This window comes from Lissotriton vulgaris, chromosome 10 (genome assembly GCF_964263255.1).
Source record: "Lissotriton vulgaris chromosome 10, aLisVul1.2, whole genome shotgun sequence".
In the NCBI taxonomy this organism is placed as follows: Eukaryota; Metazoa; Chordata; class Amphibia; order Caudata; family Salamandridae; genus Lissotriton; species Lissotriton vulgaris.
The window spans coordinates 795,410,890-795,435,474 of NC_141698.1; the positions used below are offsets into that span (position 1 = coordinate 795,410,890).

Here is a 24,585-nt window from a genome sequence, read left to right on the forward strand (position 1 = left end):
CTCGCTAAATTGTGTGCGCTGGTACAGGTAGTGAGCACTACCTGAAATCTCGTTAGCAAATGTCTTCCTTCGTGACTTTTGTTGGGTTGGTGTGGAATTACCAAAGGATTTAATTTATGAATGGCTGTATTAAATTTGTTTAAGTAGTATAAAAAGTGCAGGGTTCATCCCAGATTTTGGTTTGATATTATATCTGATATATGTTATACCAGAGGGATTGATGCATCGTTTGTGGTTCGTAATACACCAGGATGGGGTCAAACCATAACCACATTCCTATTGAATTATCTTGGCAAAGACAGCTGGTGATGATATCAGACCTGGAGTCTGCAAATGTCAGTGCTTGACAACACAGTGTTTCACCAATCACTATATGAGCATATGGATTCCTATCTTGTGGACATTGAGGGCACGGCGTTTCCTCCACGGTGGAGTGGGAAGCCTTTAAAGTTGTTACTTGTGGGTTTTCTACTAAGTCTATGGTTGGCTTCACTGCAAACTCTTGAGCAGATACTCACAATCAACCCGGACAAGGGAATAGAAGTTAAATCTGTTAGTCATTCCTCCTTTGACAGTCTAGAAAATGGTGGTGCTTTGATTATGCAGCCTATCGAGCCAGGACGCTTAACGAGGGTGATAGAGGAGGTCTGCTCTTTGTGCATCTTGAGAAGCCACTGCCTTAGAGTTGTAGCCCACTCCGTTTGGTTCTCCCTACTGGAGAAACACTGACTACCCAGTTGGTTGTTAATGATGCATGTTTTGCTTAATGCAAAAATCTGTATAAAGATCCAGCTTCCTTCACCACTTTGGCTCTTGACACCTCCAGCCTGCTATTGCTACCTCGATTGACTGTGACAGCTATGCATGATCTTGATCTTCCTTTGTCTTTGTAGGGCCTCATATTGGTCCTACACAGTCTGCCTTGGGGGCGGAAATACCTGGCTCCAACGGATTCCATCAGAATACCACACTCTTCACCTCTCCGTTCGCACCCCAACTGCTTTAGCTTTATCTTGCCTCTCTGGAGCGGGGACACCTCCCAGATTCTTTAAATGAAGGCATCATCTCAAGGATGCATAAACTCTAAAAAGACCCAACAGCATGTCGTCCGATCATCAATTATCAATCATCAATGCTGATCTTGAAAAGCTTAGTAAATTACTAGATAATGGATTGCCCTTGAATCTCCTTCTTGATACACCCTGACCAATCAGGCTTTATTTCAGACCATAACACCTCACATAAGACTTTAGGATGTCATACGTAGTTCCTGGGACACCCTCCTATGGGCTGTATGCATTGCCTTAAATGTGAAGAAGGTCTTTGACTCTCTCCACTGGGACTTTATTCTGGGAGTGCTGCAGGAGATGGACGCTGGCCCAATGTGTTCGAAATGGATTCCTCTTTTATATGCAACTCAGATGGCCAGGGTATTTTCACAGTGAGTAGGGGCACCTGTCTAGGGCGCCGTCTATCGCCTTTACTCTTTGAGATCATAAAGGAACTGCTAGCGGTCAAATTGAAACAGGGTGATCACTGGGGTATAACGACTAGAGACGTTATTCATGTTTCATCATTGTACACTTGCAATATCCTTCTCTACATCTGGGATGCACAACTGGACCCTGTCCCTATATCTCATCTATAGGCTGACTTTAAGGTAGTTTCTGCACTCATGGTTAACTGGTCCAAATCCTGGATCTTCCCTCCCTGTGCCAACTATGCACTCCTGCCTTCTCTCCAGTTGGATCCTCTACTGCACTGAGAAATGATCACATTCAGGTTGCTTGGGATTAAAGTATATCATTGCCCATCATTGGCTGGAGGATCTTCATGAAGATAGTCTGGGGAGAGCACCTTGGTCACTAAAGGTGCAGTTCACCTTTTGGTTGACACTACACTTGGGCCGGATAGCGGTAATTAGGATGATTGTGCTCTCACATCTCCTATATATTTTTTCTTGCAAGTCTTCCTTTGTCTGGTCCCGTTACTTTATTCAAGACTTGGATTTGACACCAAGCAACTGTTTAGCAGAGAGGCTGCAGATGAGTTGCGCTGTCTACTCAAACTCACAACTAATTCTGGTTGACTTTGAACAATATTATCTTGTAGTACAGCTTCAGTGGCCAGCTCGCTGGTTTGCAGATCACTTCCTTTCTCAGTTGGGTCTACCCATGGGGAAAAGAAGCCAGGATCATAATTCTTCCTTTGAGAACTCCATCAATTGCATCGCAGCTGCTGTCCACCGCATTGTATTTTCTCCAGTGCCGTCAACCACTTAACAGAAAGTGCTCCTGTGAACCCCCTTATGGGATTGCTAGCCCTCATCAATTCTATTACCCAGACCCATGTGGAATTGTGGGCTGAAAGGAGAATTTCGACCATCTCAGATTTATTTTGTTCAATAAACTGCTAATGCTCAACCTAGTCAGGGCAGAATTTGTGATCCTTGGCAGGTCATTTCCTTCTTAGAGGGCACAGTTTATTGTCTTGGACTCAGAACCCACTGTCCATGATGTAATCCAAGAACTCTACATCTTAGGGCACAGTGCATATTTGGTCTGATGGCTTTATGAAGCACATTTTCATCACTGGGATTAGGCCAAAAAATTATTTTAAGCAAAATGGGAGGGTGACATAGGCCAACCATTGCATGATTCAGAGTGGCATCAAATCGTATCATACTCCGATATGGTATCTTGTAATTCATGCTTTAAATATATCCAAATAAAATTCTAAATAGCATGTACCTTACTCCACATTGAATCAACAGGATGTACCAGGGAGCATCATTGTTCTGCCCCTGGTGCTCATCTCTGGATGCGGACCAGCCTCACATCTCATGGTGGTGTGGGTCACTGAACGGCTAATGGAACGGCATCATTGATCCTCTCTACCAGGCTATAGGGCATTGATTGAATAATTCTCTGCAGGAACTGGTATTGGGTCTCTTCTCTTGCCCAAACTCTGATAAGACCTTAACTAAATTCTTAGATCTGACCCAACTGTTAGTAAAGTGCCACATAATGATGCGATGAAAGGACCCTACCCCTCCGACTATACAGTCTTGGGGCAAGATGTCACTCCCCTGGCTTTCGTCCAATACCATCCACCTTCTGATCAGGGAAGAAAGTGCAGGCTTATACAAGTACCCAACTGCCCAATATAGTGATTCCCTAGTTGAAGCATTAAGCAAGTCATCAAGGATTATACAAGTCGCACTTGAGCATTCCTCTACTGCTACAGTGTATCATCGGTTTTCTGCTTTGTTAATTTCTAACTGACGTAGATGTGCTAACAGTTTATATTTTGATCATTGAAGCCTATGGCTAAGTGTTTAGGCTGGATAGGGATGCCAGCAACAGACTGTCCCACAATACTACTGTCAATTAGGTAAGTCGGGTGTGGAAAGGAACAGGTTGGGGTGGGTGTTATGGGGTGGGTCGATGTCACATGTTGGACAGGCGGGAGGGTGAACCTGGGGAGCTATAATATAGAGAAAGATGTACATTGCAGTAAGAAAAACGGTATGTCTGAAATATTGTTTTCTGCAGTACTATTTCCCTTGATGTTATGCTACCTCGAGAATATTACAAGCAGTATTCGTTTGGCAACTGCCAATAAACAGGTATTAGTGGTGCATGAGAAACCAAGTTTGGGTGTATGTTCTGAGTTAGAGGAAACGGTTTCAGCACAGTTTCAGGACTCAATTCTCCAAAACATTAACAAATGGTGTATTGCTTGTGATGCCTACTTAGAATTTGAAAGCATCCATCAGCATCATTCTATTTTTTAGAGAGAGCCAAGTCCAAAGCATCATCCAGGACGGAAGGGAAGTAATCATCTTGATGGTAAATTAATGTGATGATCAATAGGCTCAAGTGAAGGTAGTGATGGAGGATTAGAAAAACAATGTGGACTAGCCCACTGTGTAGAAGTAATGGAATATCAATTAGTATTCCTGGTCACTTGTAAGTATAGCTTATCAGCTATGGCACAATAGGTTTTTGTTTATAAACCCCTCACACACCAACCTGGTTGGTGTCATGCTTCATCATTGGGGTCCAACCAGGCAGCCGAATGCCGCCTGGTTGTGCTTCTACGCCTGACTACAGCGAAGCAGGTGTCGTGCAACAGTGTGGTGTGGATGAAGGTGAGTAATAAAATACACCACTGGGGATCCTTACCCAATACTTTATTAGTGGCGGCCCAGGGTGTAAGTTAAAAGTATGTGATGCAACTACAAGTAGAAAAATTATGACTACTCAGTTGACTAGGTGTTGGCGGTCTACATGTTTCAGTCCCAGAAGAAAAATTTGGCGGGACTTTCGTCAGGACCAAGGAGAAGTGAGTGAGTAGCAAAAAGAGTGCCACGTGTAAAAGATCTCCTACACACGCGCTAAGGTGTGTGGAAAAAGGACAAAAATGCAGCTGAGTTACTTACAGGCACTGCAGGTAGGCGAAAAAATCTTGGCCGTGACGCCGAGGGCACCAGACTAGGTTTCCCGCAGAGGACTCCTAACTATCAAATCGTACACGGGAGAGCCTCTCCCCGCGCCCCGATCTTCTGGATTAAATCCCCTAGCGAAGATGTTTTTTTGCCTACCTGCAGTGCCTGTAAGTAACCCAGCTGCATTTTTGTTTAAAGTTCTCAGGGAGCTGGTCAGAGAGATCATTAGGGAATAGGCACTACTCATATTAGTCAGTGTCCTTTCCCGGTGCTTGACACACCAGACTTTGAGGGAGGTACACTGTCTGTCTTCACTGCCATCGATTTAAACAGTTTAGTCCACATTATGACTAAAGTAAAGTCTGGGTCACCGGAAGACCCTTGCCCTCCTGGGGTGCTCAGAACAGTCCTTCCAGTGGTAGGGCAAGAAATACTGGCCCTATTGAACTTGTCCTTGGCATTATGAAAGGTTCCACACAAATTTAAGCAAGCTATGGTAACCCCTCGGCTAAAGAAAGCAGGGGCAGACCCGAAGAATCTGAAGAAATTTCGACCCATCTCCAGAATGCCATATCTGGATTAAGTGCTTGAGCAACATGTGCTCAGAGTGCTCTCATCCTTCTTGGAAGAGAATCAGATGCTACATGCCAGGCAAGCAGGATTCAGAGCTCACACTAGCACTGAGTTGGTGATGCTCTCAGTGCTAGATGAGCTACTGACAAAAGCTGATAGGAAGTCCCCTTTGGTGCTGATCCTATTGGACCTCTCAGCCGCGTTTTACACAGTGAACCACGTACAACTGGTGGATCGTGTCCTTCGGCTGGGAGCCACTGGGACAGTCCTTCAATGGATTGCTTCCTTTCTGAAGGGTCAGTCCCAAAAGGTCCAAATAGGGGAACGTAAATCTGGTCTTCGTGCATTGCCATGGTGAGTTTTACAGGGCTCTGCGTTGTCCCCTCTGCTCTTCAATATTTATCTCCAGCCTCTGATAGCAGCATTGGCTAAACTGGACTGTCAGATATACAACTATGCCAATGACACCCAACTAATTGACCGCATTGATAATTCCTCTCTGGCACAGCTCAAGGTGCAGAACATCCTTCAGTTTACAATGAATTGGATGACTCTGAACTCACTCAAAGTAAATTCAGATAAGATGGAGGTCCTTGCTATTGCTAAAGGGCTAGCACTTGGTCTAGCCTCTTCTGGCCACAAGAGCTTGGCACTACTCCAACACAGGTGCCAGCAGTGAAGAGCCTGGGGATTAGGTTAGACTCCAAGTTAACAATGGATAACCAGGTAGCTGCTATAGTGGGGAGTTGGGTGGGACTGATGTACCTATTAAGGAAACTTGTACCCTTTCTGTCCTTCACTACCTTGAGCAGTATGGTGTCGGCTGTAATCCTTTCACGCCTGGATTATGGCAAAGCAGTATACCTATGACTCCCTGATAAACTTTTGAGGAAACTTCAGATGGTCTTAAATGACGTAGCAAGACTGATCCTTAAATTGCAGAGAAGAACACATGTAACAACACTGCTACGGCAGTTACATTGGCTCCCTATTAAGCAGAGGGTCAGGTTTAAGGGCCTGTGCATCGCACATAAGGCTAAGTATAGAGTGGCACCCAGCTACATTAAAAACTGCCTGAAGCCTTATGCACCTGGCCGTTGTCTTTGTTCATCAGTGACTCACCTGCAGGCCTGTCGGTGCTTCAGCAGAACCACCTTGGGGGGTCGTGCTTCTCAGTTGTGGTTCCCCAGATCTGGAATAAATTCCTAGAAAGTCTGCGCGGGGAGACAACTCTCCTTCCATTTAGGAAGAAACTCAAGACCACCCTGTTCACCAAAGCGTTTGGATAAGTTCACCCCAATTCTGCCATCTGCAGGTGTTAAGACATCCCGGGTTCATGGTAACAGCGCTTAGAGACCGTTGGTGATTTTGCGCTTTACAAATATATTCTAACAATCATAATAATAACAATAACCTGTGATTATAAGGATTTACCCGCACTTTTAAGGCTGACCTAGACATAAAGGCCAATAACTGCACGTATTAGGCTACAGATGAGTACAGGATGCTGCTTTTGAAATATAATCCTACACTTTCATATACGAAGCTGTGGCCATGCGTAAACTGCATTAAGCATAAGGCTATACATTAAATTGAAGAAGCTAAAAACTAATATGGGGGAGTGTACCTGTTCTTATGAGATTGCATTTAGCTAGTGCTTACACCTGTAATATGAGGTTGTACTTTCTGCACAAAAATAGTTGTGCTCCTATTTGACTGCAGTGTTTGCAAGTGGCTATACAACAGCTCTGGAGGTTATGGATGCTATCAATTGTTGGCATGTTTAACAGGATTGACATATGAGGCCATACTTACATATAAGAGACCACACAGCAGAGGTTCGGTTGTATCTGCATATAGGATACTTCTCATGGCATATGAGGCTACAGCCAAGGCCGGGCTGGCCATAGCGGGGACTGGGCGTTTCCCCGGTGGACCCCAGGGTGGGGCTGGCTTTGGACCTCAGGCGGCTGTTTTTGTTACTGGGGCTGGCAATATCGGACCCCTGTAACAAAATTGGGTAAGAAACAGCTTGGCCGCACTACCCCCCTTCCCTCCCTGAGGACCAGCTGAGCAGTGTGCCAGGCCCAGTTTCGGTTCACAGTCTGGCCCTGGCTACAGCCAAGCATTTAAGTATATAGCTTAGCAATTGAGAGAATACCAAAGTATCTGATGCATTATCATTGCATGTCTAGCTCTATGAGCATACAAGGTTATACTGAGCAAATGCAGATGCACAGAGCATGAAAGGCTCAGGTGTATTTTTGGATTTGACTCAATGAATCAAACGATGGGGCATGTGGATACTGTGAGAATATTTTATGCATGGTATTTGTATATTTTTAGCTGACATTGTATTTTGCTTCCTTTGTAAAATATCTACTTTTATGGCCATTGTCCAAAATACAGTAAAGAAAGAATGAAAGAAATACCTTGCCAATACACAATTTTTTGGCATATGATGCCACCATGGGTCGTTTAAATATTAAATATGCTATTTTAAGGACGCCAATATATCACTCAGGCTGCTTCTGAATGCGGGTTGTAATTTTGTGTGAGAAACCACTCAAAAATATCTGAATATCACCAATAGCAGCAAAGCTTGTCCTCTCTATCCCGTTTAGAGAGATCACTGTGATTCTGGAAGCCTAGTTGGATATCAATGAAGTTGGGAGAAGGGTGCGCCTATGCTAGATGCCCACAAAGAGGAATTTTGCAGGTCAATTTCGGCACCAAAACAAATTATTATATTATCCGTAAAGAGCTTGAGACAGTAGGTGGTCATGCCATCCATGCAACCAGCCAGAGCTCCTGCTATCTGGCCATAGCCTAGTGGTAACCAGGTCACTCGGAGCAGACCGGAAAGGGCAGGGGCGGCTCTAGGCTCATGGTTGCCCTGGGCAGGGAGCGTAGGTAGGGGGCCCCGGAAGAGGGGGTCGGGCGGAGCGTGGAAGCCAGTGAAGAGGCGGGGGGATCAGGGTGTTTGGAAGTGGAACAGAGCCGGAGGCCGCCAAATCCCTGCCAGGGGCCGCCATGCAAATATGTATCCATCCTCAGAGGATTATTATATTAAGAATATATATTGGCGTGGTGGCCCCTGGGGTTTGGTGGCCTTGTGCAGGTGTACAGCTTGAACATGCCTAAGGCTGCCCCTGGAGAGGGTGAGGCAGGTATTAAAGTGGTCAGATACAAGGGAACAGAACAGCTGTGGGTGGATATCCGGGACTATCTCTACACTGCAACCTGCTCTGGTTGCCTTTCTAGGCACCCATATTTCAGGTTATGAGGATCGCCATAGAACATTCCATAATGAGGTAAATCCTATCTTAAAGGATGACTATCTCTTAATGGTCGAACTTTGATTGTAGGATCCCTGTCTGACTACATTCAGAGTGCTCTAGAAGACAAATTTGGGTAGATTGAGCCTTCCTGATATTGGGTCCCATACTAGCGATGACTCGGACTTTTCAGTTGTGTCTTACAGTAACTCATCCCTCCATTCAGAAAATATTTAAATCGCAAATTTGATCTAGTTCGCGTTGTGTGGCAGGCCTCCCGAAGCACCTTTAGACCACTAACTGTGTATAAGCACTCTAGAAAAGCTAAAGATAAAAAGTACAGGAGTAAATCATGTAACAGTGAACATTATAGAGTCACTGTCCATCACTCATATCATAGTCCTGAAATCTGGCTGGCCTCATCACGGCTCTCCCCCCTCTGGTACACCTTACCGGGGTGGAGGTCCCTTCTCTCCCACTGGATCTTCCCAGAGTGTCTTCTCTACCTTCTTGGCTGCTTCCCACCTTCGGGCTCTCCTGTGACCTCTGTTCCTGTCGGGGCATCTCTTCGCTGGACGATCTCTCCGCCCCTAACTCGCCCCCTATGTTCCTTTCATCAGTCTCTCCTTCCTCCATGGTCTGTTCATACTCCACTCCGCTTCTCTCCATTCCTTCCTGATCTTGATCACCACTGACCCACTGTAGTATTTTGTTGCATCTCGCCATGCGGTCTTGGGACCATACGTTTCCGTCACTCAGCAGGGCAGCCCTGTCGTACACCTCCTTGACTTGGAGAGGTCTACTGTACTTGCTGTCCCCCTTCCTCTGAAGCACCGCCAACTTGACTCTCATCCATTCTCCTTCTTCTAATCCAGTGTCTCTAACGTTCCTTCTCGAGTCATAGTGTTGTGTGTACACTGCTTGGGCCCTTTCCAAATTCGCTTGAACTACGGCTGGCGACCATTTGATGGTTACCATTTTCTCCTTCCACGCCCTGTTGTCCTTCGTGAATGGATCTCGGCCCCTCAATATCTGGAATGGGCTATACCCCGTGCTCGTGGGGGTGATTCGATACGCCCATATCATTTGCCATATCTCTCTTTCCCAGTCCTTGTTTCTCATTATTGCTGCTTGTATGGATCCCATCAGAACATGGTTAAACCGTTCCACCAGTCTGTTCCCCGCTGGGTGGTATATGGATGTGTGCTTCGAAACTATGCCATTTCTTTCCATGAATTTGGCCCACTTATCTGAAGTGAACTGTGGACCATTGTCACTGAGTATAAGTTTGGGGATCCCTTCCCTCAGGAAGGTGTCTGTTAGGAATTTGAGTACGGTTTCAGTGTCCATTTCTTCTTCCACTCTCACATCAGGCCACTTGGAGTACCTGTCCATAAGCACACACACATATTTCTGTGTTCCTTGTCCATCAAGAACCGGACCTAAAATGTCAATAGATAGCTCTTCCCACGGATTTGTGGGAGTGTCGAATTTACCCAAGGCTGGCCTCAGTGGTTTTGAAGTCTTGTCTGCTTGTTGACATTGGGTACACTTCCTGCTTGTATGTCCATGCCGGGCCACCAGTACCCTTCCTTGGCTCTCAACTTAGTCTTTCCGATCCCCAAATGACCTTCGTGTAGTAGCTCTGAGGTTCCGTGACGATTTGAACCTGTGTTTTCAATATTGTCGGAAATACATAATATTGGTATCAGCGAACCGCAAATGATCCATTTAGCATATCCTGGTGTTTTCGCTACGCTACGAGCAAGAGTACTCCTGGTACGAACATTTCTCCGATCTACCCATGGCATCCATCTTAGATCATGGCAGCCATTTTGTGTTTCTTGCCCTCACATACGCAATAACCTTTGATTACTTCATTTCGATTAAGGACACGCAGCCTTAGCCGGCAATTCACCTCTTTAGTGACACGTGCACCTTGGAACAGAACACGCTGTAGCTGCATGACTCGACAAAGGCTGCCTCCTCTGCCCGAGGCCAGTCCTGCTATACTGGTTCTTGTGGTCGTTGGCCTGATCATGATTAGGCGGCCGAAGCCGGTAGCCTTGCCCATTTACAACCAACAAACATCCCTTATCCTGCTTTTCTATCTTCTGCACCTGGCTCTGCTCCTTTCCTTCTGGGCCTTTATTAGGGGGAGGTAACGAAATTTACGATGAGGCGGTCCGGGTCTTGAATGAAAAGTTGACATGAGATTATGATGGAAAAGTGGGAACCCCTCGTTCGTAATGTTTTGACATCAGATATTGTCAACGATTCCTGTGCAACGCCAAATATTTATTGTTTAGGACACAAAGGTTTGGGAATGTACTAACATGTGAAGAATTTGCCTGAAGCCCAATTTTTAGTATATAAGGAGCAACCCTCTTTGTACAAATCGAACAGGCTCCTAGAATCTGCCCGTGTGTAGTTTCTGTGACTTCTGTGTCCCTGCAGTAATAAACCTTTGGTCTTTGACGCCACCATCGAGAAGCCCGTGTTTCTGTTTATTTGTGCACCAAGACAGGTGGAACTCCGGGGTCTTCGGGTGTTGTTCCCCGACACCTCTGGACGGAACCAAAAAGTCCAGAACTCCAATTGGTGCCCAACGTGGGGCGACGTCATTCGGTACCGGTCCAAAAGCCTGAAGAGTTCGAGAAGCTTCGTGTGAAGATTCCTGAGGGAGGCGCCCCACTTCATCGATCCCGGCATATCGCAAAAGTGGCCCGACGTTCTCTTCCACGAGGGTTCCCGTTCAGGACGGCTGCAGTGGTCCGTTGCCTTGACCGTCGCCCTGTCTTGGACCCGAGGTGCAGTCCTTAGTACGGCGAAACGTGACGGGTTTCTCCTTGGTGACGTCTTCAGTGCCTCAGTTAAGTATTTAGTGGTTGCTAGCTGGTTATTTCGTGAGGGTTGTTAAAATCCTTTTTGGTTCTTGGTTTGGTTTGGTTTCGTAAGATTATCACTGGTTGTTCTGGTTACGGTAATCTATTTGGTTTAGTTTGGGTATCGATACATTTGTTCGCTTTTGGCAGGCCTAAGTTCTTGGTTCGAGTGCACATTCCTGTTTGTGTTGTTTGTTCTGTGTTCCGGATTACAAAATGGTAAGTCGGAGAAATTGTATGTTGTCGTGTTTTGGTTGCAACAGTGATTCACGATTGGAGGACTCATGTCTGGTTCCTCCGATTGGGACTCCTCTATATGATCTTTACTGTAAGCATGGTGTGGGTCCTATATCGTATAATGAGGTATGGGTCCGATACACTGAAAAGGATGGTGTCCTTAGTTGGCCACTGCATGGTAGTTTTGAACCCGAAATCCTTGACAATTTAGAAGTGAAATTGTTTAAGAAGAAAGCCCGGCCGGCAATGTTTGATTCTTTCCGGTATTGGCGAAAAGAATCTAAACAGAGCGAGATTAAAAGGTTGAAGAAAGAACAGAAAGAGCAAGAGTTAACTTTAGAACAAGCGGCTAAGCAGCTGCAAGATAACGAGTCTGAGAAGGCAATGGAGATAGCCACTAGAGAGCGTAACTTAGCGATAGATAAGTGCTATCCTGCCTTCCCATCGAGTACGACTAAGATAGTAGAGGATCCCGAAAACGATCCTCTGTTGTCTTACTTGTTACGGTCACCACCACCGTATGCACAGGGTACTATGGCTCCACCTGTACCAAATGTTCAATTGCCCGTTGCTGGACAACCTGGTATTCCTGCTCCTGCCCCTCAGAATCAAGTTCCTGTACCTCCTATGGTTAATGTAAATGTTCCTACGGCACCTCCTCTTCCTGGGTTGCCGACTTCTCTACCTATACCTGTATCGCTTACACCTACTGTTTCACAAGCTATCTTCCTCGATACTCCTACTGTCCCGCTATCTGTTCCAACTGCTACTGTGTTCTCTGCATCTGCCAGTATGTTGACTCCGCTTTCTGTTTGTCGAAGAATCACTGATTCTGTCTCTAACATTCTGTCTCCTTTCTATAAATCTTTGATTAAGACTCCTACTTCTGACTCTGTACAAAGACGTAGTCAGCTCCCAAGTACTGAGGAACGGGGAATATTAGATTCCACAGCTCTCAGATGGATTTCGAAAAGTAGGAGATATAGTACGAGAGATGTACTAGATACATTTATGCAGTGGAATGAACCAACGCAACGATATGTCTTTGACGAGATGTGCTCTCTTTTACGTGAGGAACTAGAAGAAGATGACTCTGAATTGAATTTAGAAGACTTAATTAAGGTTCAGAAAGAGTTTGCTGCAGGAATGATAGTAGGTCAAAATATAAAGGAAGCGATGGAACTGATTTTAAGTTATAGGAATGATCCATCACTTCGTTCACCAAGAGACTTAGAGAAAAGTAGTACGAAGCTGAATCGCCAATATCCAATGAGGGAGGTTCCTCCAATTTGGCGCAATGCTGTACAAGCTGATGCAGTCAATGGTATTGCTGCCGCTCGGGCGCAATTCCAAAGAGTGTGGATACACATTCCGTGGAAGAGAGCCGAAGTGTTAGCAGTGAAACAGGCCTTGCCAGATCCGCGTAAGAATCCTGCTGGGTACTATAAGGAATTAGCACAAACAGTTGAGGCCTGTGTAATGAATCTGGCGGACATTGACATGTTATTTGGGAATGTAGTTCCGCAACCAATTTGGGCTAAAATTCGTAAAGAGAATCATCCAGTTGCCCTAGGCGGTGATTGGGCAGCTATCATTGCAGCGGATGGTCAGCAAAAAGGTGGTTCCAAACCCGAACCTCTAATTGCTAATCTTCCAGGTAGGATAATCGACTTAATGAAGACTCTGATGCCAGCATTGCGTGTTAATTGGGACAAGTTGTCCGCATGCAGGCAAAAGAAAGACGAAAGTGTCTCCGACTTTTTCACGAGGTTCGAAGAGACTTTTGTAGATCATAGTGGTCAGGATATGAGCACAGAAGGAGGACAGAGATTGTTTGTCGATAAATTTGTACACAATCTGCTACCCGAGCTATGCAATAAATTAAAAGATTCCGAGAGTGCGTGGGCTGTCTCTACAACTGCGCAAATACTTGCAACTGCACAGTATTATGAAAACAGGGATAAAGAGGAGAAAGAGAAATCAGATAAGAAAACGAAAGACTTAAAGACTAAAGTTCTTTTGCAACAGGCATATCCGCCTCGCATGAATCAGACTAATACGCAGCAAGGATCGTATCAAAGGACAGATTATGGTTCTCAGAGACCACAATATCAGTGGAATCAGTGTGCGTATTGTAAGAAAGAGGGTCATTATAAAAATGAGTGTCCAGTCTTAGCGCAAAATAACGCAGCAGCAGCTCAGAGAGGTCGTGGTGGTTTTGTGCAGAATTCTAGAGGTCGAGGACGAGGTGCTATGCCTCCACAGACGAATGATCGCCCTTCCAATCACTTTGATCAACGAAATGGACAGTCTGCCCAACAAAATAGATCTCAACAGTATCATGTTGAAGACTATTGTGAAAATGATGAGGGATTTCAACAAAATGAGTACTAGGACAGCCATGGACAGAGAGAGGGAGTAGTATCAGTTCCAGTGGATCAGAGTGGGCCTTATGTCGCAGTAGCAACATCAGGTGTAGTCGAACCGTTTCTGTTGGATACTGGTGCCGCAAAAAGTTCTATCATACATGCGAAACTCCCTGGCGCACCTTTGTCCGGCTTAACAAATGTTTCTGTATGTTTTTCAGGCGCCCCTGTTTACAACCCCGTATCTGGTCCTTTGTCTATTTCTGTTGGACCGTGTCAATTGAAAGCACCCCTGATTTTGACGACAGGTTGTAATGAAAATCTGCTTGGTTTAGACTTGTTAAAACGCCTATATGCGACATTGTACTGTTCTCCGGAAGGAGTACAGCTTACGTTGGGTAAAAGAATCACCTCTCCGATGTACTTGTCAATGGATGCACTCCCGCCAGAGCTGCGTTCACTCCCTGATACTCTTTGGGCGACTGGTCCTAATGATGTAGGCCTTTTAGAAATACCACCATATGTAGTCACCTTGAAAGCAAATGTAAAATTTCCACGAATTCCTCAATACAAGATCTCTACTGAAGGTGAACGTGCACTTTTACTGATTGTGCAAGATTTGATTAAGAAAGGTGTGGTTGAAGAAACTAGAGGAAATGTCTGTAACAGTCCTGTATTACCGATTTTGAAATGAACTGATCCTACAAAGCCTCCAGTATATAGGTTTGTTATTGATCTCAGAGAGGTTATTAAAATTGTGGTTCCGCAGTTTCCTGTGGTTCCAGACATTACTGCATTATTAACGTTGATTCCTGCAACAGCTACATGGTTTTCAGTCATCGACTTGAAAAACGCCTTTTTCAGCATTCCAATAGCCGAAGAAAGCAGAGATATTTTCGGCTTCTGTCTAGGAGGTCGAAGCTTCAGATTTAAACGCGCTCCACAAGGCTATTGTGAGAGCCCATCCATTTACAGTCATGCATTAAAAAGTCAGTTAGATTCCTTTGTACTTCCTCCAGGTTCTGCTCTAGTGCAGTATGTAGATGACCTTCTAGTGGCTGCCGATGACAAGGAAACTTGCAAAGCAGCTACAATTTCATTATTGCATCATTTGTCTAATTTGAATCACAAGGTGTCACCTTCGAAAATGCAATATTGCTGCCAAGAAGTGACCTACCTAGGTCATCTCTTGTCAAAGGAGGGAAGGAAGTTGACCCCAGAGAGAATAAAAGCAATTACGCAGATGAGTGTTCCTCGCACACAGAGAGAAGGGCGTGCCTTTTTAGGTATTACCTCTTACTGTAGGCAGTGGATCCCAAATTTTTCTCTTTTAGCAAAACCGTTGGTAGCTTTGACTGGGAAAAATGTTCCGAGTCCGGTGCCATGGTCTGCTGAATGTCAGGAGAGTTTTTCTGAGTTACGAAATGCACTTTGTTCAGCTCCTGTATTGGGCACACCCGATTACAGCAAGCCATTCACGCTCTATGTTCACAAGAGAGAAGGTTGCGCGTTGAGTGTTCTGACACAGAAATTTGGTGATAAACAACGCCCCTGTGCGTATTTTTCATCAACATTAGATCCGGTAGCTAGAGCGTTACCTAGTTGTTTGAGAGCTACTGCGGCAGCTGCGGCTTCCATTCGACAATCTGCTGGTTTGGTGATGAATAACATGCTAGTGGTCATGGTTCCTCATGCTGTGGATACACTCATGAACAGAACCAAGACACAACACCTTACCAGTGCGAGATTATCTGGCTACGAGCTGACATTGCTAGCGAGTCATATTCAGATCAAAAGATGCAATGTATTGAATCCAGCAACACTGTTGCCGGCTAATCAAGAGTCGAGTGATTCCCAACCCCATGATTGTTGTTTCAGAACCGAGGAGGAGACAAAAGGACGAATTGATTTAAAAGACACCCCATTGTCAGATCCAGATGGCACGTTGTATGTTGACGGGTCATGTTTTAAATTGGAGAATGGTGATGTGACTGCTGCCTATGCAGTAACAACTTTGAGGACGATTGTGGAGACTGCAAGAGTGAGTCAGAATTCTGCCCAAGCTGCAGAGTTAATCGCCCTAACAAGAGCGTGTGTTTTAGCTAAGGGAAAGAGAGTGAATGTGTTCACAGATAGTCAGTACGCGTTTGGCGTGGCCCATAGTTTTGGCCGTTTGTGGAAAGAAAGAGGTTTCATTACGTCCCATGGGACTAAGATTCAACATGGTCAGTTAGTTAACGACTTGTTGGAATCTCTAACCTTGCCGACTGAAGTTGCGATTGTGAAATGCAGTGCGCATAAAGCAATCACGGATGATGTTGGTCGTGGGAATGCTTTTGCTGATGAGACTGCTAAACAGACAGCTAGAAATATGATGAGTAGAATGTATGTTGCAACGTCTGCAAGATGGATTTCCGAGTCTGGAATGTGTGAGGATATAGTGGAAAGTGTGAAAGAGATTCAGAAAGAGGCAACTGAGGAGGAAAAACGTGCATGGAAAGAAAGTACGGGCAAGTTGGATTCGAGTGGGTGTTGGATTGACTTGTCGGAACAACAGCGTTGGATGCTGCCTGATGCGTATGTGCTTGCAGTGGTGACAATGGCACATGGAGTAGCGCACATAAGTTCTAAAGGAATCTGTAAAATGTTGGCCCCGGTCTGGAAGAATGATGGGATTAGTAAATGTGCAGAGAGAGTGGTGAAAAATTGTATGGTATGCCTGATGCATAATCCTGGCAAGGGAACTCCTACTCCTGCTGGTCATTTCGCTCCACCCTCTTGCCCCTTTGAAGTGATTCAGTTAGACTTCATTCACATGGATCGGTGCAATAACTTAAAATACGTCCTGGTGGTAGTTTGTGCTTTCTCCAGATGGATCGAAGCATATCCACTAAAGGACAACACTGCCCTATCAACTGCCAAAATTCTTCTCAAAGAATATTTCCCTAGATATGGAATGCCACGGATTGTATGGTCAGATAACGGAAGTGAGTTTATAGGGAAAGTTATGCAGAGTGTGTGCCGGTTTAGGTATTAAGCAAAAATTTCACAGTGCAAACCATCCCCAGTCTGCTGGTTTAGTTGAGGGTTACAATGGCACCCTCAAACTAAAACTTGCTAAAATACAGGCATCCACGGGTTTATCCTGGCCAGACGCACTACCCTTGGCTTTGTTATCTACAAGAGCGACTGTGCATTCTAGAGTAGGGCTTAGTCCATACGAAATTGTCTTTGGCCGTCCTGCTAATATTTGGGGAGTGCCAAGGCCAAAGGAATTTTTGTTCTCTAGAATACCCAATGTTGATTGATTACCTTTACGACTTGACTGCTGAATTGAGTCTTATTCACCAACAGGTTTTCGATGCATTGCCAAAGCCTCCGGAGAGTCCAGGTCATCAGCTGAAACCTGGTGACCACGTTGTGGTACGAAACTTTACGAGGACGAAGAACCTTCAGCCCAGATTTGTTGGCCCCTTCCAGGTGTTATTGGCGACGAGAACTGCTGTTCGTGTGGCTGGTCGCAAGCATTGGATACATGCAACACATGTCAAACGTGTGCCCCTACCACTTCCTTACGACAACTGGGTGAAGAAGGGAATTGGTGCCTCTGAATTCGAGCAAACACCTAAGTTTATCCCTTTCAGCGATGCCGAATTGATAACTGACACTCCGAACTCTGACTCTCCTCCTGAAACTACTTCTTTGACTCCTGAACACTTGCCCTCTGCATCAGAAGAAACTTTGCCATCTGCGAACTTTAACATTGCAAACTCTACTGACAACACACTGTTTCCTGATCAAACGATTCCTGCAAAACTAAGATACAACTTACGATCTCGTAATATGGACAAATAAAGCAGGAAACTGCCTATTGTGATATTTGAAATTTTGAACTTTTGCCTTCAGCCAGGAAGTTTGTTATTGTTTTATTGTTTTTTAAAAAATTGCCTTGCCGTCTGGGTAGCCGTAGGGTCGTGGCTGTGTGCCTAGTTGAATCTGCGGGGGTCAGACACAAGGTCGATCTTTCTGTTAGTTCTGGGAACTCCCAGGGCTGATAGAGGCATTTTCATCTACGTACACATCATCAGTGGTCGCGAGCAGATTGTAGAAGATGGAGCTTCCTGCGCTGCAACGAGAAAATGTGATTTATGTTCGCAGAAACAGACTTTACAGAATCCTTCATAGTAAATGTTTTCTGATGCAATGTGCTATTACATTTTTAATTGTTTTAATAACGTTGGTGGGTGGAATCGTTTTTGGTATAAATTTAATATTTGTGCCAGTAACTACAGTACCTCCCCTGGATCCTGCTACTTCTACTGTTTCTTCTATGCATTCTTTTCACTCGTTTCCTGAACATGAGCAAGCTCGACGCTCAGAATTTATCAATGACACTTTCGTACAACTCTTGCACCAACACCAACTGGTAGTTAACACTACAGACTGCTGGGTGTGTGGCTTGATACCCCACACTATGGATAAAGGCATTCCCTATCTGGTTTTGCCTTTTAGCTATAATGGATCATTTCAGGCCTTTCAAACCATCTTTGCTTATGCCCTTGAAACCTATCCTCCGCGTCCACCACGTTCCACTAAATATAACTCTGCCAACAAAGCCAGGGAATTATTGACATGATCAAGGACGTCAATAATACTCCATCTTACCCTAGAGACGAATTGCGAGTATATTTGAGTTGGAATTCTTCAGAGTATCGCCTTAGTTTGGGAGAAAGCAAGCGTAAAAGCTCAACTCCAATCTGGGTCGTACCTCACCGAGGTCAGGTCTGTTTGCAAGGAAACTGGAGAAATCCGAGAGCTCAGCTAGGGAGGAGTGAGTGCGTAGAGACTTACGTGTTTCCGTCTAACTCTTCCCCTGCTTTTCTTACTGCTAGGGGTACCTACTTCATCTGTCAAGACAGAGCGTATACATGGTTGCCTGCTGACTTTTCAGGGTCATGTTATATTGCTCGATTGTTACCTCCAACGTACACTGCTTCTTCAGACTATCACAGGACCAGAGTAGCAAGAGGTGTTTTCAGCAAGGAAGACACCGCTGGTCAGGAAGCTGGAGACTTCTTCAAAGGTTTCCTTCCGTTCTGGGGGCCTATGGCCAATAGTAGAAACATATGTCAGCTAACACGGGTAGTTGAATCTACTATTACCGAAACTGCTGGTGCCCTTAGCAATTTGACAGCTGAGCTTCAGGCGGATAGACTCATGATGTTGCAGAACCGTATGGTTCTAGACGTAATACTTGCAGATCGAGGTGGGGTATGCAGAATGATCCAATCGAGCTGCTGTGTCTTTATTCCCAATAATGCTCCAACAGTCTATGAGGCGATCTCTAAGCTACACAAGATTTCCGACTCTATACACGTAGACAAGGGAAACTGGTCCTTCATGGAGTGGTTTTGGACTCTGATATCAGCGTGGGGATGGAAGGTTCTGATGGTCATTGGTGTCATCTTAGTATTCCTGTTCTTGTGTTGCCTGATTATCCAGTGTGGTCCTGCTCTGTGTAGTCTTTGTGCTGCAACCTGTTTTAGAAAACCACCTGCGTTTGGAGAAAAGGCGCGAGAAAGGATGATGATACAACAACATGTCACTGACCTGATGAGCATAGAATTAGACTCTGACATAGACTGAGTCATTGCCTATGTAAGGGCAAAAGGAGGGTCTGAGGTTCCGTGACGATTTGAACCCGTGTTTTCAATATTGTCGGAAATACATAATATTGGTATCAGCGAACCGCAAATGATCCATTTAGCATATCCTGGTGTTTTCGCTACGCTACGAGCAAGAGTACTCCTGTTACGAACATTTCTCCGATCTACCCATGGCATCCATCTTAGATCATGGCAGCCATTTTGTGTTTCTTGCCCTCACATACGCAATAACCTTTGATTACTTCTTTTCGATTAAGGACACGCAGCCTTAGCCGGCGATTCACCTCTTTAGTGACACGTGCACCTTGGAACAGAACACGCTGTAGCTGCATGACTCGACAAAGGCTGCCTCCTCTGCCCGAGGCCAGTCCTGCTATACTGGTTCTTGTGGTCGTTGGCCTGATCATGATTAGGCGGCCGAAGCCGGTAGCCTTGCCCATTTACAACCCACAAACATCCCTTATCCTGCTTTTCTATCTTCTGCACCTGGCTCTGCTCCTTTCCTTCTGGGCCTTTCTTAGGGGGAGGTAACGAAATTTACGATGAGGCGGTCCGGGTCTTGAATGAAAAGTTGACATGAGATTATGATGGAAAAGTGGGAACCCCTCGTTCGTAATGTTTTGACATCAGATATTGTCGACGATTCCTGTTCAACGCCAAATATTTATTGTTTAGGACACAAAGGGTTGGGAATGTACTAACATGTGAAGAATTTGCCTGAAGCCCAATTTTTAGTATATAAGGAGCAACCCTCTTTGTACAAATCGAACAGGCTCCTAGAATCTGCCCGTGTGTAGTTTCTGTGACTTCTGTGTCCCTGCAGTAATAAACCTTTGGTCTTTGACGCCACCATCGAGAAGCCCGTGTTTCTGTTTATTTGTGCACCAAGACAGGTGGAACTCCGGGGTCTTCGGGTGTTGTTCCCTGACACCTCTGGACGGAACCAAAAAGTCCAGAACTCCAGCGCGAGTAGCCTGGGGATGATTCCCTTTGGCGGTATCACCTTGTCTCCTCTGTATATGAACAACCCCTGATCATCCACCGAGAGTTCTTCTCTCACCTCATAGTGCCTCCACAGGTACCCACTTAGATGTTTTTTCTCTGGCCACCCACTCACTATGCATTTCACTACCTCCTGTAGATCCTGGTCTTCTCTGTAGGCTTCCTCCCATTCTTGGTTGCTGATGTCCCTTTCATTTTTTTTTTTTGAAATATATTTTTATTGCAGGAATCAGTAAACTGTTACAAATATGACCAGCATCAAAAATACACTGAAATCAATCGACTGCATCCCGTCCACCCCCCGCAGCACGTTTTTATACACTATCATCCAGCCCACAGTTCAAAAGTCGGGCGATAAAATCCAGTGGGGGTTCAGCAGGAGCGAAAGGCTGGTCCGGATAATCCACTGTCCGTCATCTGCTTTTCTAAACAAGCCCCCAAACCCAAAAGAAAGTCCCACCCACAAAACACTAACTTGCAAAGAAATCCCTCCCCCACCCAACCCCGCCATCAGTGTATGGTAGCAACCGCAATAGGATTCGTGAGAGGACCCAAGACGAGCGTATCAGTAACAGAAAACACCATCGCCTATCGGGACTCAGGGCGCGCTGCTATCTCACTATCAGAGTCGCTGGGGGCGCAATAGTCTCTGAGGGCCTGCACTAGTGTCTCCCATTCCAGCGCTGTCTCCTGTGCTCGTTCGTTACGTTGTCTCCCAGCCAGTTGATATCTCAGCGTGCTTTCCCCCGCCGCCCACTTCAATAGTTCGCTACGCCATCTGCTCCCAGTCGGACCAGCTCGTGCCTTCCAGTTCCTGGTCACCTCTCGTTTGGCCAAGAGAAGCCCTAAATCAATAAATTTACTGGAAATTTTGTTTTTGGGGGTATGTGGAAACCAATGCAACAGACCCACCGCCGCATCAACCGATAGGGGTCTCCCCGTCACCTCCGTCAGGGTCTTCTCCACCTCCACCCAGTAGGAGGATAGACCCGGGCAGGCCCACAACATATGGAGGAGGTCTGCCTCTGGCGCCGGGCATCTGGGGCAGGCTGCCGAGCCCGTGGCGAAATACTGTTGGATTTTCGCCGGGGTCAGGTATGCCCGATGGAGTACATAATAGTGGACCAACTGAAAACGGGCGTGACGCGTCCCCTTCCAAGCTCGCCGCACGAGCTGAGACCAGGTCGCTTCCGGGATTTCCTTGCCTATGTCTGCCTCCCAACGGACCTTGAGGGTCGTAAGGGGGGTCAACCCTTCATTGATCAATCTACCGTAGAGGCAGGTGACCGCCTTCACCGTGCCCGCAGACATCATGACGTATTGGCACACCGGAGACGTAGGAGGTTCCTCCTGTCCGCCTTTCCAATGCGCCTGGATCGCCCGGACCAGGGCCGAGTGCAACAGGAAGTCCCCTGGGGGAATCTCGAAGCGGTCAATGAGCTCCTGGAAAGGCAAGAGTACCCCGGCCTCATAAAGATCCCCCACCAACTGCAACCCCGCGTCCTCCCAGTCCGCCAATCGTGACCAATCCCCGCCATGGGGCAACGCCGTCAGCATCCCCAATGGTATTTCCGGCGCATATGGTATCCGGAGTTGGCCCCTGGCGTGAGCCCGGTTCCAACACAGGCGAATGGTCTTTTCCTCCAACGTCAGGTCCTGTAAGGTCAAACGTTGGCGTAGAGCTATGAAAGATAGGACATGCCTGGCCATCCCTGTACCTCTCCTGTCCTCCGGGCCTCGGAATTCCCTGGCAACCTCCTGGGTGAGGGTCTGGAGCTGCGCCGCCAGATAGTATTTCTCGAAATCCGGCACCGCAAGTCCACCCTCGGCTTTCGGCCTCATCAGGGTCTTAAGGGCCACTCTACGGCGGCCCGAGCCCCAAAGGAATCCGGTCATCGTCGACCGTAGGAGCCTAAACGTGGCTGGCGGGATCCAAACTGGCAGCGCCCGGAAATAGTATAGCAGTCGGGGGAGAGCCACCATTTTGAGGAGGGCGACCCGCCCCGCCAATGAAAGCGGCAGTGTAGCCCAGAAGTCCATATTCCCCCGTAGAGCTCGACTGCATCTGGCGATGTTTCCGTCCAGAAGGTCAGATGGATCATGATAAATGTACACCCCCAAATATCTGAAACAGTCAGGTTCCCATCTAAGTCCTCCATTGAGGACTGGACTAGGGGTGCCTCTACGGACCGGGAAGAGGCATGTCTTGGTCCAATTTACCCGTAGGCCCGAGACCGCCCCGAACGCCGTGAGCGCCGTCTTAGCTCCATGTAGGGCCTCGACTGGGTCCTCAAGGAAGAGTAATAGGTCGTCGGCATATAACGAAACATGGTGCGGGCCCGAAGGGGTCCAGAAACCACTGTAATGTGCCCCCGACCGGAGTAGCACTGCGAGGGGCTCCACCGCCAGCGCAAAGAGAAGTGGGGATAACGAACAGCCCTGTCTCGTGCCCCTTTCTACTGGGTACTGTGAGGAAATTAATGGGCCCGCCCGAACCCTGGCCGACACGGAGGCGTATAAGACCGCGGTCCATCTGATGAAGCCCTCACCGAGGCCAAACCGTCGCAACACCGTGTGTAAGTAGTCCCATTCCAGGCTATCAAACGCCTTCTCTAAGTCCACCGACAGGACCACTGGGCACGGAGCATCTATTAGCGGCTCACCCAGCAAGCGGAACAACCTACGGATGTTCATTGTTGTATTGCGCTTGGGGATGAACCCGGCCTGGTCCTCATGCACTAGGGAGGCCATGTGGCCAACTAGTCTCGAGGCCAGGATGCTGCTCAGAATCTTATAATCGACCGTCAGCATCGATAAGGATGCCGGATCGGTGGAGTCTCGCCCCGGCTTGAGGAGGGGAACCACCAGGGCCTCACGCATCGAGCCAGGCAGTCGGCCAAGCCTCTTCGCCTCTCTATAAACAATCACCAGTCTCGGAGCCAGGAGGTCGGCATAGGTCGCATAAAATTCCACAGGAAGACCGTCTAGTCCTGGGGTCTTGTTCCGCGCCATCCTTTTGATGGCGCTGCGGACCTCCCCCAGTTCGATATCGGAACCTAGGGCTTTCGCCACGTCAGGCTCCACCACCGGGAGCTCTAGGGGTCCCAAATAGTCCTCAAGAAGGTCGGGGTCTTTGGCAGTACGACTGCGATACAACTGATCGTAGTAGTGCCGGTAGCAGCCTAGAATCTCCGGTTGAGTGTGCACCATAGTCCCGTTCGCCATACGCATGGATGTCGTCAGTGAGGTCTGGCGCGTAGGGTTAGCCAGCCATGCCAGCAATGCACTCGATTTATCCCCTTCTGCAAGGGACCGAACCGTATAGGCCTTGTAGTCGAAGCAGCGCAGCCGCTCGACCTCAGCCGCCACCGCCTCCTTCGCCTCCGCCGTGCGTCCCTGGAGTTCAGGGCGCCCGGGGCGGCGGAGTTCCAACTCCCGAAGCTTCCGATCGGCCACCTCCAAGTCATCGAGGATAACCCGCCTCATACCTACCTTCTTGGTGATGCAATAACCCCTCACCACCACCTTAAAAGCGTCCCATTCCAGCGCTCTCGAGCTCGCAGAGCCCCCGTTGGACGCGAAATACTCCTCGATCTTATCACCTAAGTCCGCTCTGAAGACAATGTCCTCGAGCATCTCAGGGCGTAACTTCCAGGTGGGCACCGCCGGCGCCCCCGGAAACCAGCGAAGGGCCAGCAGGAGGGGGTTATGGTCCGAGATGGTCCTAGTCAAGTATTCGGAACGGATGGCCGCTGAAACCAGTTCAGTCGAGCCAAGAAACCCGTCCAACCGAACGTGCAACTCGTGAAGGCCCGAAAAGTAGGAGTAATCTCTAGTGTCGGGGTGTTGCGCTCTCCAAATATCCGTCAAACCCCACCGTGTCTGCCAGTCTCTACGGCCCTTGGCCACGCGGCGGACCGGAGAATCAGGGAGGGGCGGGTGCGAGCGATCGGTCTCCACATCCACCACTGGTCCATGTTAGGTGCGTAAACACAGCAAACGTTCAGGTCCCTCCCCCCCAGAGTACCAGAGATGGCCACGTAACGCCCCTCGGGATCTACCACTGAGTTTGTGACCTGGAAGGGAACCCCAGCCCGGATCCAGATTAGCGCCCCCCTGGCATACGCT

The 24,585-nt window shown here is 47.2% G+C and overlaps 1 protein-coding gene across 1 annotated transcript in view; it reads right to left on the reverse strand.

The window, feature by feature from the left end:
- The window catches only part of DNAH11 (dynein axonemal heavy chain 11), a 3,435,931-nt gene that overhangs the window by 2,962,762 nt on the left and 448,584 nt on the right, over positions 1 to 24,585 (reverse strand). The window lies entirely within an intron of this gene.